Genomic DNA, 15,869 nt, shown 5'->3' on the forward strand with positions numbered 1-15,869 from the left:
GAAATGATGCCGTGCAGATATGTCAGATGAAAAATCACTGTCTGTCATATGGATGACACGGTCGCCACAAGAAATTAACGCTGAAGTGGTAGTGGAAGAAGGCCAGGTCCAGAACTCAAGGTCGTGAAGGCAAGGCAAGGTATGCCGTGTCAGCGTTTAATCTTATGGAGAAAACCCAAGCGCGCGCCGGAGCCGGCGCCGCGGGACGATGATGATGGTATGTACAAGAGGAAGAAGAAGATCATGGTATGTACAAATGAAAGAAGATCCGTGGAGAGCTCACAATATATATGAGTGCATTGGGAACTGTAGGCAGAGATGGCGAAGAACCGCCCCAAGACGCACCTGCAAGCCTGCCAAGCACGTTCACAACAATGTTCACTTGATCTTCGATAGATTTTATATGAGCAGCCCAGAAGATTTTCTTGCCACATAGCCCTAAACAGACAGGAACACAGCGAGACACACGGGACGGGCGCTCGCTGTGTCCCTGTCTGTTTAGCGCTATGTGGCAAGAAAACCGTCACCAACTTGCCCAAGCTTCCATCCTGGCAGCCAAGAAGAGTTGTCCGTCAAGGATTACACCCAGAATACGGTGCTCTTAACATACTTTAAAGGTTGACCGTAAGGAAGAGTCAGAAATCCTTGAGTTTGTTTAGAGTGAAATGCAAAACGGCTGTTTTTGTGTGAGAGAGCATCATCCCTGTCTCTTTTAAAATGCAGTCAATGGTATGTGGGTCTGCTTGCAAGGTAGGCTGAAACCCAAATGCAGACATCATCGGCATATAGCGAGCAGTGTAAACAGAAGGGAGCGTCCCTGGCAAGTCCGCCATCACACAGTTGAAAAGAAAAGGGCTTAGCACGCTGCCCTGCGGCACTACCTGCATGAGGCTATGTTCTGTGCTTCTCCCTTCACTCGTCTGCATGAATATTTTGCTGGCATCTATAAAATTGGAACTCCAACGTAGCGATCTTCCACTCTCACCGAGGTCTAGTAAACTTAAGAGGACATCTATGTAAATAACCCTATCAAATGCACGCTTGGTGTGCAAAAATACCGACAAGGTAATATTACCTTTATAACGTTCAAGTTCTACACCTGTTGCTAGGTGCAAAATTGCATCCACAGTGCACCTATGTCGACGAAATCCAGCCATGAACTCAGAAAAAAACCCGCGCTTCTTCCCACCATCAGTGAAGCCTGGCGCCAGTCATCTTCTCCATCACTCTGCATAAGCAGCTCGTTATGCTTACGGGGCAGAAGGAGCGAAGAAGCAAAAAAGACTAGAAGAATTTAAAACAGGAATGACACGTGCAATGTTCCGTGACTTTGGAACGAACTACTTAACCCACACATTAATAATTATCCCAAAAAGTACTGCTGTGCCCTTGGGGCCCAATATTTTGAAGCATTCCATATGAAATGGCATCAGGCGCAGTGGCAGTGTTTGGACGGCACGACGCAAGAAGACTTTTAAGTTTACCGATTGTGAATACAGAATCCGAATACATGCTCTGCATTAAAACATGTATTCATATTTTTCTTCGCATATCTAGTTGAGTTTTTCAATTAGTAGCAGTGTAATGAAATGCCAGGACGAGAAATAAGTTGACAAAACTCATCAGCCAAGGAACTGTTTTCTTCCTTTTTCTATACCATTGCAAGAGCTCTAAAAGGGTTATTCTTTGCAACAGGCCTGCCAAGGAGCGAACCATATTCTACACACTCGGTACTGGAGTGTGTGGGGTCAATGTACTGCAGAACTCCCGCCATTTGTTTTTATTGCTGGATACGTTTACGCTATAATGAATGAACTTTCTGAGCCTCACGATACAATTCTAAAGACCCGGATCGATGGTAAGAAGCTACTTCCGCTTTTCTTCGAAGTGCCCTCAGTCACTCATACTCTCCATCAATGTTTGTGAACTCATCAGGTAGGGGGACCTCCTTAATGCACCAATTCAGGCTATCTTGAATCCGCGGTGTGAAGTTGTAAATACTAATGTCCAGGGAAACTTGTTGAGCTATATTGTGACGAAAAGCTTCCGAATTGGTAAGTTCGGATTTATGTCAGGCACCCTTAGATTGTAAGCTAGGGTGATTTACAAGAATAGGATAGTTATCACTTACGCGTTCCTCAATGTCTGCGCCGCACCTCCCGTCAGACACCATATCATAAGTGCACAGAGTCAGATCTATAGAGCTCGAATAACGAAAACCGCATAGGAAGGTTGGAGCCGTCGTTCAGAACACGTGAGTTACATTTCACTGCGGCGCACTCAACGACCCTTCCACGGATGTCGCAGTGGTCTCTACGACCCTTCCACGGATGTCGCAGTGGTCTCTACCCCAAGCAGTACTGTGAGCGTTAAAATACATGCAAATCAGTAAATAAGAGCTCGCTATTTTAAAGACGCTCAAAAGGGCATCTATAGATAGGCGTCAAGATGCTTGAAAGTAAATATTTATAGCAGTGACACAGACCTTACCAAAGGACACTTTGAAGGCCACGTACTTCCGAACGTCAGAATCACTGGACTGGATGAGGTAGGAGGCATCGTTCTTCCTCGCACAGAACATCGCCTTACTCAATCCATAAAGGACGGGATGACTTGTATGGCACATAGTTCGAGAGACGAAAATCGTTACTCACAGCAGCTTCCTGTATGCACAATACAGGAAAACTGTTTTGCTCAAGAAATCTGCGAAAGTCAGCACTTTTTGCTCTTAAGCCATTTGCATTCCGCATGAAAAGCTTAAAAGCGGCAACATTGTGATAATGGTTATTCATAACAAGTTTGCTCAGGGGAGAACTTAGGAAACTGAGCCAGTATATCCCCTGCGAAAGCAAAGCCTACACTTCTGGGGGGCTGCTTGCTTGATTAATGGCCGTCAGAATAGGTCGAACTGCAGTAAACAGCATTCGCAGAATGAGCTGCACCGTTAAAAATGAAGAGTTTACTCCAGCAACTGGCACTGAATCAGGTACCATTTGCGCTGGTCGAGGACCTTGCACTTCGCTGTCATGACGCTCCCGAATATGCCTCTTCAACATGGAAGCGGGAGGCACAGCTGAAGATCTCGAGGTAGAATTCTGCACTTGACCGCTTGAATTTTCTCGAGCAACACTTAATTATAACACTTACTGATATTATACCAGGTGTGGCAGGTAGATTTAGCACTTAATTATTTAATTAATTATAACAGCTCGGTTAAATGCAGCTGCGACACCTGGTATATTATAATTAATATACCAGGTGTCGCAGCTAGATTTGGCCAAGCTTTTTTAAAAACGAATAGTGCCGTAGTCCTGTGAAACCAACTACGGGCTCTTGACAGTAGAGTGGCCTATACTCCGTTTCATACATCAAGTGCAACACTACCAAAGCTACAGCTCTTGTTCGCGCTCTCCGCATCCTCGATAAAAAATAGTGCCTGCTCTTGACGACAGAAAATAATAGTTGCTTTGTCTGCAAGCTTAATACATTTTACATTTGCCATCAACTTCATAAAAAGCACCTTTTTTAGGGAGAAAATGTCGGATTCGGCTAATTCGTATGTTTTTTTTTTATGTCGTTTTTGTTCGTGCCGCGTTTTGCTGCCCCACAACCTTGTCAGCTGTGCCACCAGATGGCGCTGGCGGTGCCCTCCGCGCTGCGCATCTCTTTTTGAGAAAATGGTTCTTTGGTGCGCATTTTTTCTATAATATCCGCTCTGTGAAGATGTCTAAGCATGCGAAGCATGTTATTGCAAACGTGTATGCTCGGAATAGAGCCCGTTTCGGCAGGAACCACTCGCCTACAGAACGAGCGCGTAGTGATACGCCTCCTGTTTTTTTTTTTTTTTTTTTTTTCGGACTACTTGCGTAGCTTTCGCTGCGTTGCACCTGATGTATGAAACGGAGTATACTCTGCAGTAGATTTTCGACCTGCAAGGTTTAGTGGTGAAAAATTAGTTAAAGTTGTAGTTGTAAAGTTGTACTGGCTTCAGGGACAAGGTGTATAGGTACAGACTGTCTTGAAAAACAAAAACAAAAAGGTGGCTGAAATTTCTTCACTTACGTGGCTTTATTTGTAGACCTTAAAAGGAATGCACGTAGACAGCTGCCACCGCATATAGGCCGTCTTATACCCACGCACCGCCCCATAGGAGAGCGAGAGAGAGAAAACTTTATTTCAAAAAGAAAAAGAAAAAAAAGGTGGGGGGGGGGGGGCAGTGAGTAGAGTCTTCATTTCAAGACCCCAGTGGCCTGGGCTGCCGCTCTTGCCTGAGTTACCAGCCTACGCTGGGTCTCTAGATCAGAGCATTGCAGAGTGGCCTCCCACTGCGCCTCCGAATGGTGCATGTTTATGTGTGGAGGTTTGGGGCCTGTGCACCCCCATGTGACATGGTAGGCGGTGGGCTGGTCATTACACCAAGGGCATATATGTCTGTGTAGTGTTCTGGGAACATTATGTTGTATTGATGTAGGTTGGGGTAAGTGTTGGTTTGAAGCTGTCTCCATTCCCGCATTTCTTGTGCATTTAGACCTTTGTGTGGAGGGGGATAAATCCTACGTTGTTCCCGTAGGTATTTAAGTCGCGCGCCGTAAGTCGCTGGGACAGGAATGCTGGTTGTGAGATCGGGATTAGTGGCCGCTCGGTTTGTGTGACCTCGAGCTAGCCTATCCGCGACCTCATTACCTTCGAATCCAGAGTGCCCCATAGGAGAAGGTGCTCCCGAGAAAAGTAGATTTTGTTTCAGACACGCATTCTGCATGAGGCCTTGAAGCAGCACCGTCGTCAGGTAGGAGCATTATATGGTGCGAGTTGTTTTAAACTCGTCAAAATTAGTTAAAGTAAACTCCACCTTGCTGCTAACCTTTCATTTAGCCTATTTTTTAAGTAATGCTAGCATTACTTTCCACATTCCTAGATTTCACCGAGGTTCTTTGGGCAAAAGCTTAAAAAAGTTTAAAACACTTAAGTTGCACTTTAGGACCAGGCATGATAGTGCCTTTAACACCGCCCTTTAATTCCGTAAATTTTCAGCATTGAGACATTGGCACAAGTAAAGGTGTTTGATGCTTTGGGAAACTCTATGCCAGTATGAATTAAACTAAATTAAATTGGTGTACAGGAAATGGTAAGATGCAGTATCCGTCACACTATTTTCCTGTGCACACAATGAACCACGCTGTAAGGGAAGGGAGGAAGTTGGAAGTGAAAGCGGAAAGAGAGAAACAAGTGCCAGTAGCGCATGGCTAAGGAGCAATTTTGACCACCTGGGGATCATACACGTGCACTGACATAGCACAGCCACCGGACGCCTCACAGCTTCGTCTTCATCGAACTGCCGGCTGCTGCATTTCGATGGAGGCGAAACGGAGAGGCGTACGTGTGTGTGTGGAAGGCTATTTTTGTCTCTCTGCGTTGGCTGGGGAACACTGCGGTGAGAGCAATTTCTACGCGATGCCATATCTGGGCCCTGCCTTTAAAAGGCGATACGGGATGTACAAAGGCGGCGGGAGCCCAGGATGCGTAACAAACAGTGAATCCAGACAAAGGTGCGGAAAGCGGTGGTGGTGTTAGTGAAAATACTTAATGAAAGAATGGGAGTGTGAATGACCAAAATTGCCCTTTATATGAACGGAGTCCTGAGCGTGGAACCCCGCTGGATAAAGCTGCCACCCATGCCAATTTGGCCAGAGCCCATTGGGCCTTAAGCGATGAGCAGCTGAGCAGGTCCACCTCCCATGCCTCTTGGTAGGTGGAAGGGGTAGGGAAGATGATTGTTTGAAATGTCCATACCATGTGGTAGACACCGGGTCGCCCCATAGTAGGCATCGCCTATCTATTTTGGGATTAAAATGCTTCGTTATTGCAGGACATAACAAGGTGCTGGTCTGCAAGCGCCTCAGGGTTCGTTCGTCGGCCTTACTCACCCCCTTTGCTGCGGCTTGGTAACTCTGACGTTCGCGATAGCCAAATAAATTGCACGAACTCGTTGGAACACTTGTCCAGGCACGGGACCTGGGAAATGTGTGTGAGGAGCCCGGTAACTAAGCACTCGGACAGCCACGTCAGCAGCTTCGTCGCCTCGCAGACACTGGTGACGCGGATTGCCACACAGTTTTGATAATGGCATATACCATCCACTAAACTGACAAGTTCCCCTCGTGGTGCAGGAGATGAAAGCGGCTCTTGATTTTCGGCGTTGTTGAAATGTCCGCAACATGTGACGGCCCAGCTGCCATTGTGGAGAGACGGACACTCTGGACTTGCAATTGCATTTCGCATTTTGTATGTCATAGATTTTGCTGCGTAGGGTCAGCCATAGGGTAGTACTGCGATAGTCCAGTAACTGGACGCATCGCTTTTGTGTCGCGTTAAGTCACATGTACAGATATGCATAGATGATTTTTGATGTTATGAGAGACAGTGTCATATGACGCAGCCTCACTTCTTTGATACCCGAGCGCAGCGCATGAGGTGTAAGGCTTGCTAGCAACTAAGCCATGCTACGAAGCAAGCTTCGAGCGAATCAAACGAGCGGCGTGCCGTAGAGGAAGTCACTCTTGCTAAAGAGACCACAGCCGTGCCAGGAAGGCTGTCGCGGCCCCTGGGCGACGAGAATCCAGACTAGCGCGTTGCAAAGAAGCTTACCAAGTGCTGAAGCGAGCCAAGATGGAAGCGGCAGAAGCTACTGCGGCTGCGTGCAGCTGATGGCTATCGCTTGAGAAAACTGATTAGAGGATAGTTGAATATGTACCATTTTTCTTTCTGAGCAGGTCTATGGCGTTGAAGCAGGCCTACAGTGATTTAGTCCTTCCTCCCCACGAGACCTTCAGGTGTTCCACAGCATTATATCGTCCGCATACGCGGCATATTATGACCGAGTATCGGCGTTAGAGGTTGTGCGAGGTCTACCTTTTACGTTGCATTCAAGTGCATGTTCGTACTCTCCGTCGAGCGTTTTCTTGTCCGCGCACACACGGGGTTGGAGTGGTCGTGTCTGTTTTCTTATTGTGTTATTGTTTAGTTTGGTTTGGTTTCTGGGATTTAACGTCCCAAAGTAACTAAGGCTATGAGAGACGCCGTAGTGAAAGACTCCGGAAATTTCGACCCCATGGGGGTTCATTAACGTGCACTGACATCGCACAGCACACAAGCGCCTTGCTTTTCGCCTCCATCGAAAAGCGGCCACCGAGGCCGGGATTCGATCCTGCATCCTTGGGAACAGTAGTCGAGCGCCGTAACCACTGCGCCACCCCAGCGAAGTTTTGTGTTATTGTTTTCATGCTTCTAGTTCCATGGCTTGCCGCGTGCACAATATGCCTACAAGTATGCCGGCGCCAGCACTATACAACCTCCTCGTTCCTTTCATCCGACAAGCCTACATCACCTGAATTACTTGACACAACTGTATATTAAAATAAATAATAACAAATACATGCACCCAGACGCCGACAACTAGTGATGATTATATGTCAAACACGTTACATGATCGCCACTGCCACGCAGTGGCTTATAAGCGGCGTTATGAAAAGAGTGCGCACGGTTTCTTTAGTGGTAGCGTTCGCTCGGCTGTTACCTGCGTATGCATGGGATCGAAACTTTGAACAACAGCCCGCATGAATGCCTGCAGTGGGTGAATCTGGGTGTAGCGCAGATGAGGCCGCATTTTTTTTCTCCCTCAAGAAGCCTTGAGAACTTCCTCCAGGTCACGGCGTGCTGCATCATTCTGTTTCCCACTCCCTTCTTCGTGCAACATCTCATATCGCAATTGTGGCGTCTATACAGAGAGAATAGCTTGCTGCCCCTTCCATACCTTTTTCAACTTCAAGTTCCACGTAGAGGAAGGCATTGTACAAGACGTCCTACGTTTCGCATAATGGAGGACGGGATTATGGAAAACTCCGTTAAGGTTAATCCAAATGCGGCACAAATATATAAAAATGTCGTGATATAGCCACAGGAGTGTTTTAACTGATAAATATATTAGTAGGAAATGTGGACAGCGTAGACTCGAATAGTCTGACGGCCTGGAGATTTATTTCCTTCTAAGTTTTGTAGACGTGTCCCCTATCTAAATGGCTGCGCAGTTAAGTTGACCCTTTAATCAACATTAAAAAATAAAATGCCATTTCCCTGCTCATTTTCGTAGCCTTCAGCAATTATTAGAGTTCTTTTTTTTTTTTTCGTATGAAAAACAGCTGCGAATGATGGATCACAAGAAACTACAAATTGAATTAAGTAGATGCAAAATAAAAAAAAAAGCAAAGACTAAATTGCTCACCGCATGTTATTTGAAGCCTCCGTTCTGCCAGGAAAACTTTAGCAATACGATGAGAGTCGCTCCTTAATTCTCCAAATCCATATGCAATGCGAATGCATATGTCTTCGTGAGCTGTGCCGCAGAAGGTCAAAACACTTATGCATTATGCCGTGGTGAACACATGCACTTCGGCAATGACACGGCCTGCTCCACACGTGACGCCGTGCAGTTATGCAAGGAACACTGTGGCGCAAAACGTGAGCTTCTAGGAAACTTTGACTGCTGTATAAGCATACATGAAAATGAAAAAAAAAAAACAAAAAACAAAAACAGAATACGGCAGTTGATGTCGCAGCAATTAGTATTGCTGACACATACGCCGCAAAGCACAAAGAAATATGGTAACGATGGCAGCTGCCTCAACATAAATGACAGAAAGAGTATGTGCTGCTGTCATTACAATTCTATACGTTATCGAAATTCTGACTTGCGCATTGCTTTTTAATACATGCTGTAGTAAACATTATGAGCGCCCTAGTGAGCCTTCGTTGAAGGCACACTTTTGAAAAGATGGAAAGGAGCGAAATCACAGGAAAGAAATCACCAGCACCATGAACCCATCGCGCCTTCAATCGCAGTGAAGTATACCTCGGTATAATTGTAAGAATTTGTAGTTTGCTGACGCACAGGTCCAGTTCTAATCTGCGCATTTCATACGCTTCATATGCTCATTAAGTATATTCTCTCCATCTCATGTCAAATTATGTCATGACTTCAAAACCTAGGGGCTCGCTGACACTTGTGGCACGTCAGACAGACTAATAAAGATTGTCTTGTTGGCGTTTGAGCCGAATGCTTTTTCTTCTGTCTTGTATATTCACGCGCACACAGAGACACACAAACAAACACCTCCCCATCTGTCCAATGCAGAAATTTCCAGACGAAAGAGCAATCTTTAAAACAATTTATTTTTTTGAACACCACTATATTTTATTGTGTAATCGCTCACGTGACGTGTAATACTGGTTTTTTTTTGCATTATTTATTCTTCCCGATAATATTCATTTTTTTTTGTTCCTGACGCATGAATCCTACACAGGCACTTTGTGGTTACTGATGATCGCTTGCAGACACGCGACGGGCATTCGTACTAAACAAGAAGGGGATCGGCAAATACTTCCACATATTAACATTTCAATATGCCAATTTTACCCCGCCGGAGCGGCGCAGTGGTTACGGCGCCCGACTACTGTTCCCAAGAACGCGGGATCGAATCCCGGCCTCGGCGGCCGCTTTTCGGTGGAGGCGAAAAGCAAGGCGCCCATGTGCTGTGCGATATCAGTGCTCGTTAAAGAACCCCAGGCGGTCGAAATTTCCGGATTCCTCCACTACGGCGTCTCTCATAGCCTGAGTCGCTTTGGGACGTTAAACCACACAAACCAACCAATATGCCGAGTTTCTATATATATATATATATATATATATATATATATATATATATATATATATATATATATATATATATATATATATATATATATATCGTCACGTTTTCGATGGGACAATCTACCGAACAAGATAGTAGCAGTCCTTGCAATACCGCACTTCGTATTTCCGCTGAGAGCGTCTCGCTGCCGCCGCGAAGCAGTGCTCTTGTGGAAGTTACCTGTGACGATTTCCGTACCGGTGATGCTGTAGCGGAGGCGAACCATACACTCCTGCTTGCTCATGGCATTTGCGCTCCCCGAAGTTTATTGTCGTTTCACAACGGCCGGGCTGCACTCCTTGTCACAAATTTTTCTAATGAGCACCGACACTTGTTCCCGGGGACTGCTATCGCTTTTGCTGACTATGTTGCGCACGATCCAGTCTGTTTTGCATCCACGACAGTAGAAACTAACGAGCCATCTCTTGACAACATCGACATTAACTGTCACTTGTCAAAGGAGAAACGGCGGGCCTTAGAGCAACTGCTGCTAGACTTCAAGCACTGCTTTGCTTCTTCCTCGAAGGTTCGTCAAACGCCCATCAGACAACATCGCATCATTACTTATGACGACGCTCGCCCAATACGACAGCAGCCTTATCGTGTGTCTGCCAAAGAACGAGAAGTGATCCAGACGCAGGTCCAGGAGATGCTGGATGATGGTGTTGTGCAGCCTTCACAAAGTCCCTGGTCTTCACCAGTAGTCCTTGTCAAAAAGAAAGACGGCACTCTTCGATTTTGCGTCGGCTATCGGAAATTGAATAATGTGACAAAGAAAGATGTATGCCCGTTGCCGCGCATCGATGACTCACTGGACAGATTGCGACGTGCGAAGTATTTTTCATCTATTGATTTAAAAAGCGGCTATTGGCAAATCGAAGTAGACGAAAGAGACCGAGAAAAAACCGCATTTGTCACTCCAGATGGCCTATATGAATTCAAAGTACTCCCATTTGGATTGTGCTCTGCTCCAGCTACATTCCAAAGGATGATGGACACCGTCCTCACTGGCCTCAAGTGGCAGATCTGTCTTGTGTACTTGGACGCCGTAGTTGTTTTTTCCGAAACATTTGATCAACACCTCGAACGCCTTCGAGCTGTCCTGGAAGCCCTCCTATCTGCTGATCTCACGCTGAAGCCCCAGAAATGCCACTTCGGGTATACAGAACTCAAGTTCCTCGGCCATGTTGTAAGCGCTGATGGGGTGCGCCCGGATCCCGATAAGACTGCTGCCGTCGCACGATTTCCCGTTCCAGCTAATAAGAAGGCTGTTCAGCGCTTCCTCGGCCTGTGCGCATATTATCGGCGTTTCATTGCGGACTTTTCTCAGATCGCAGAACCTCTGACGCACCTTACAAGGAAGGACACCTCCTTTGTGTGGAACTCTGAGCAGCAGATGGCCTTCTCTTTGCTTCGTGAGCGCCTTCAAACATCCCCTGTTCCGGCGCACTTCGATGAAGCGGCTGACACTGAAGTACACACTGACGCCAGTAGTATCGGCCTTGGCGCGGTCCTTGTTCAGCATCAAGACGGGTTTGAGCGAGTAATAGCCTATGCTAGCCGCACTCTCTCTCTCGTGCCGAAATGAACTATTCCACCTCAGAAAAGGAATGCCTGGCGGTCGTATGGGCTACTATGGAGTTTCGCCCCTTTCTTTACGGCCGGCCATTTAAAGTCGTCACCGACCATCATTGTTTGTGCTGGCTGGCAAATCTGCGAGACCCATCTGGACGACTTGCACGCTGGAGTTCACGGCTTCAGGAGTTTGACATAACCATTGTGTACAAGTCCGGCCGCAAACACGCTGTCACGAGCACCCGTTGACACTGGCGATACTACAGCCGATGACGATAGCGGTTTTCTAGGAGCCCTCAGCGCATCTGAGCTCAGGGATCGACAAAGAGCTGATCCAGACATCCTTCCACTCATCGATTGTCTGGAAGGGCGTGATACGACCCTGCCTCGACACCTATCTCGGCACCTTGGTTCCTTCTGCATATGGCAAGGCGTCTTGTATAAAAGAAACTCCCAGAGCCAAGACAGAACTTACCTTCTGGTAGTGCCATGCGAGCTCCGTGAGGATATTCTCCTTGCTTGCCATGATGAACCAACGTCTGGTCATTTGGGTTGCTCACGGACTCTTGCTCGAGTGCGCAACATGTATTACTGGCCAGGACTCTCCGCAGCTGTGAAACGTTATGTGCGAAGCTGTCGTGAATGCCAGCGCCGTAAAACACCGCCCCAGAAGCCTGCCGGATTTCTCAAGCCCGTTAAAGTACCCCGCATTCCGTTCGACCAAATTGGAATGGATCTCCTTGGCCCTTTCCCTTTGTCGCAGGCCGGAAACAAATGGATAGTAGTCGCTACTGACTACCTGACTCCATACGCTGAGACAAAGGCAATCCCTCATGCCACAGCTTCCGAAGTAGCAGAGTTTTTCATGCACAACATAGTCTTGCGGCATGGCGCCCCTTCCTACGTCATTACCGACAGAGGGACAGCTTTCACTTCACAGCTGATCGACCGCATATTTGAGCTGAGTTGCACGACCCATCGCAAGACCACAGCGTACCATCCACAAAGCAATGGCCTTACAGAAAGATTGAATAAGACAATTGCGGACATGTTGGCAATGTACGTCGATGTGCAGCACAAGACCTGGGACGAGGTGCTGCCGTACGTCACATTTGCGTATAATACAGCCTTACAAGAGACAACGCGCTTCACACCATTTCGACTTATTTACGGACGCGAAGTTCAGAGCATGCTCGATTCCATGCTCCCGTGCCCAGATGATGACCAGCTATCCTCAGATGCCCAGCAATATGCAATCCGCGCTGAGGAAGCCCGCCAGCTCGCCCGTGTGCACATTGGGCAGCAGCAGACCACTGACGCGCACCGTTACAACCTCCGGCACCGCCAGGTTGACTACAAGCCTGGAGACCAAGTCTGGGTATGGACACCAGTTCGCCGTCCAGGCTTGTCAGAGAAACTCCTTTCCCGCTACTTCGGGCCGTACAAAGTGTTTCGCCGTGTCAGTGACCTCAGTTATGAAGTTATCCCAGACGGTGCCACACAACCAAAACGTCGAAAGCACAGCTCGGACATTGTGCACATTGTGCGACTGAAGCCGTACTACCACCGATAGCGTATGGCCACCCGCTGTGACCACTCTCTTGCTTTTCACAACATTTTTACCGGCCCTTCTCATTTTTAGGAGGGAGGGGGTAATGCTACCTAGCGTTGCCAGGTGGCGCATGACTGAGGTGTGAAAGGAGGACGAAGTTGAAGAGGACGACAAAGTGTCGCTTGCACGTTTGCGTCTGTGCTGCTGTGTTGTGTCTGGACTACCCCCTGCTATCATTGGTATCCTTAGTCACCGTGTACGTGACATTCTGGTGGAGGTGCGGGGTAAAACGATCGCCTATGCAAGAATCTCCATCTACAAGACGTCGCGCCAGCCCTGTACGGGAGCAGTCACTTAAAACAACGCAACTAACGACGAACGTACGTCCGTTAATCTGAATGCGAGCCGTGCACATCCCCTTTGGAGTAACTATATGACCGCCGGCGGTTCGAAGGTACACACCTGGCTAAGCAGTGAGCACCTTCCTCAAAACAGTCGCCATGCGACCACTCAAAATTGAATAATCGCCACCGGTGTCCACTAATGCATTGACCGTAGTGCGACCGTCTAAAATAACCGGAATGTCCAGAGAAACGCTTTTTGCTTCCCTAGGTGACGGTACCAGCAGCTCGCGGTCGAATCGAAGCGGCGACGACGGGAGGTCTTCAACGCAGCGACTACCAGCGGCCTCGCCCCCGAAGGTCGCTGTTTTCAGTTTTCCCGATGAGGGCTAGACGAGTGGCCTTGGTCCTCTCGCGAGGAACCGTTAGTGAACGAGGAGGAGCGCCTTGGCGAAGGAGAGCGGGGCTGACGCTGCGAACGAGATGAAGAACGCTGCTCCGCCAGGTACTCCTCAATAACTCGGGGTCGTTGACAAAACCGGGGAGGAGGCGAGTCGATGCGGAAGCCGTGGAGACCGAGGCGTCGATACGGACAATCCCGGTAGAGATGTCCTGGTTCACCGCAGTGGAAGCAAAGCGGACGGCGGTCAGGCGTGCGCCAAATGTCGGCTTTGCGTCGGGGCAGCGGACGATTGTCGAAGTTCTGCACTGGCTGCACCGAGGGCAGCGGAACTGTAGGTGACGCGAGAATGGGCGGTGGTGAAGGGGGAGCCTGACTCTGCAGAACTTCCGCATATGTGGGACGATTGTCGGTCCCCGACAGCAATGGCGGGCTCGGAACTACAGGCGAAAGAGGGCTCTTGAGTGCCTGCCGCACCTCCTCCCGGACTATAGCAGAAACGGAAGTTGGCGATTGCTGCAGAGGGCTCCAGAACTTGCTTAGTTCTTCGCGCACGACGCTGCGAATCAGTTCGCGCAATGCATCGGGAAGTCGTTCTGAAAATGCAAATGATTCCGCGATTGTGTTTGTATGAAAAGGTCAGTCATAAGCCACGGCACGTTGGTGTAGCACCTTTTCCATTGTGGTGGCCTCCGCAAGGAATCCGTTTACAGTCGACGGTGGGTTTCGCACAAGGCCTGCGAACAGCTGCTCTTTCAAACCCTGCATCAAGTGCCTGACCTTTTTGTCCTCGGACATGGCGGGATCGGCTCACCTGAAGAGGCGCGTCATGTCCTCGACGTACGCTTGGACACTCTCATTCGGCCTTTGGATGCGAGAGTGAATGGCACGTTCTGCATGCTCGCGACGATCTGCGCTAGTGTAAGCCTCGAGCAGTTGACGACTGAATTCCCGCCACGAAGTTAATACTTGCTCTCGGTTCTCGAACCAGATACGGGCGCCGTCCTCAAGGCTGAAGTAGACGTTCCTTAGTTTGGCAGCATCGTCCCACTGGTTGAAAGCAGCGACACGTTCAAACTGAAGGAACCAGTCCTCCACATCCTCAAAGAGGTCCCCATGGAAAGATTTCGGTACCCGAGGGGCCTGCAAGGTGTAGTTACAGGCCGGTGCGACGCCCGTTACCTGCTGAGCAGGAGCAGTAGATGTCATGGCGGCGGGTGATGGCTGAAACTCCGGAGACAGTCCCTGGAGCTGTCGACTGGAGCGATGCACGGGGGTGTCCAATGGTACAGGGCTGGCGCGACGTCTTGTAGATGGAGATTCTTGCATAGGCGATCGTTTTTCCCAGCAGCTCCACCAGAATGTCACGTACACGGTGACTAAGGATACCAATGATAGCAGGGGGTAGCCCAGACACAACAACACAGCAGCACAGACGCAAACGTGCAAGCGACACGACACTTTGTCGTCCTCTTCAACTTCGTCCTCCTTTCACACCTCAGTCATGCGCCACCTGACAACGCTAGGTGGCAATATATATATATATATATATATATATATATATATATATATATATATATATATATATATATATGTATATATATATATATATATATATATATATATATATATATATATATATATATATATATATATATATATATATATATATATATATATATATATATATATATATATATATATATATATATATATATATATATATATATATATATATATAGAAATGACAATAGAAAGCTTGTCTGTTATCTTCAAGAAATAATATGTAGCACCGATGGTAGTGACGCGTTCCTTCCGAAGTACCCCACCCCTTCCCTTGGCGTTGGCGTTGCTAGGCCTGAACTGTTTCGTGTCGAAGCAACAACAGGTTTTGTTTGTTTGTTTATTTCGAAGACAGGAAAGGCGTAGCATCTGTCACAATTATTGGGCGGACACGTGAACCTCACCTTAAAGAAAGAGAGGAAAGTGGAAGAGAAAGAAGAGAGGAAGATAGTTACCAAGATGGAGGGCTCCGGGTTATTTTAGACTGTTTGGGGGTGTTTAACATGCACTGACGTCGCGCAGCATACGGGCGCCTTTTCTATTTGGTTTCCAAACCCGGGTACCGCCGAGCGTCTTGATCAATGAGCCGTCGTGGAAAGTCGAAGTCGCAGCAGACGGCGTTTTAGAACCAGCCACTGCCTTTCGTAATGTTTAATTCCTCTTCCCGGCACGCTATAAACAGTCTAATTTCGCGC

Source organism: Amblyomma maculatum, chromosome 6 (assembly GCF_055883805.1).
Source record: "Amblyomma maculatum isolate TAMU_Amacu chromosome 6, ASM5588380v1, whole genome shotgun sequence".
NCBI classification, from domain to species: domain Eukaryota; kingdom Metazoa; phylum Arthropoda; class Arachnida; order Ixodida; family Ixodidae; genus Amblyomma; species Amblyomma maculatum.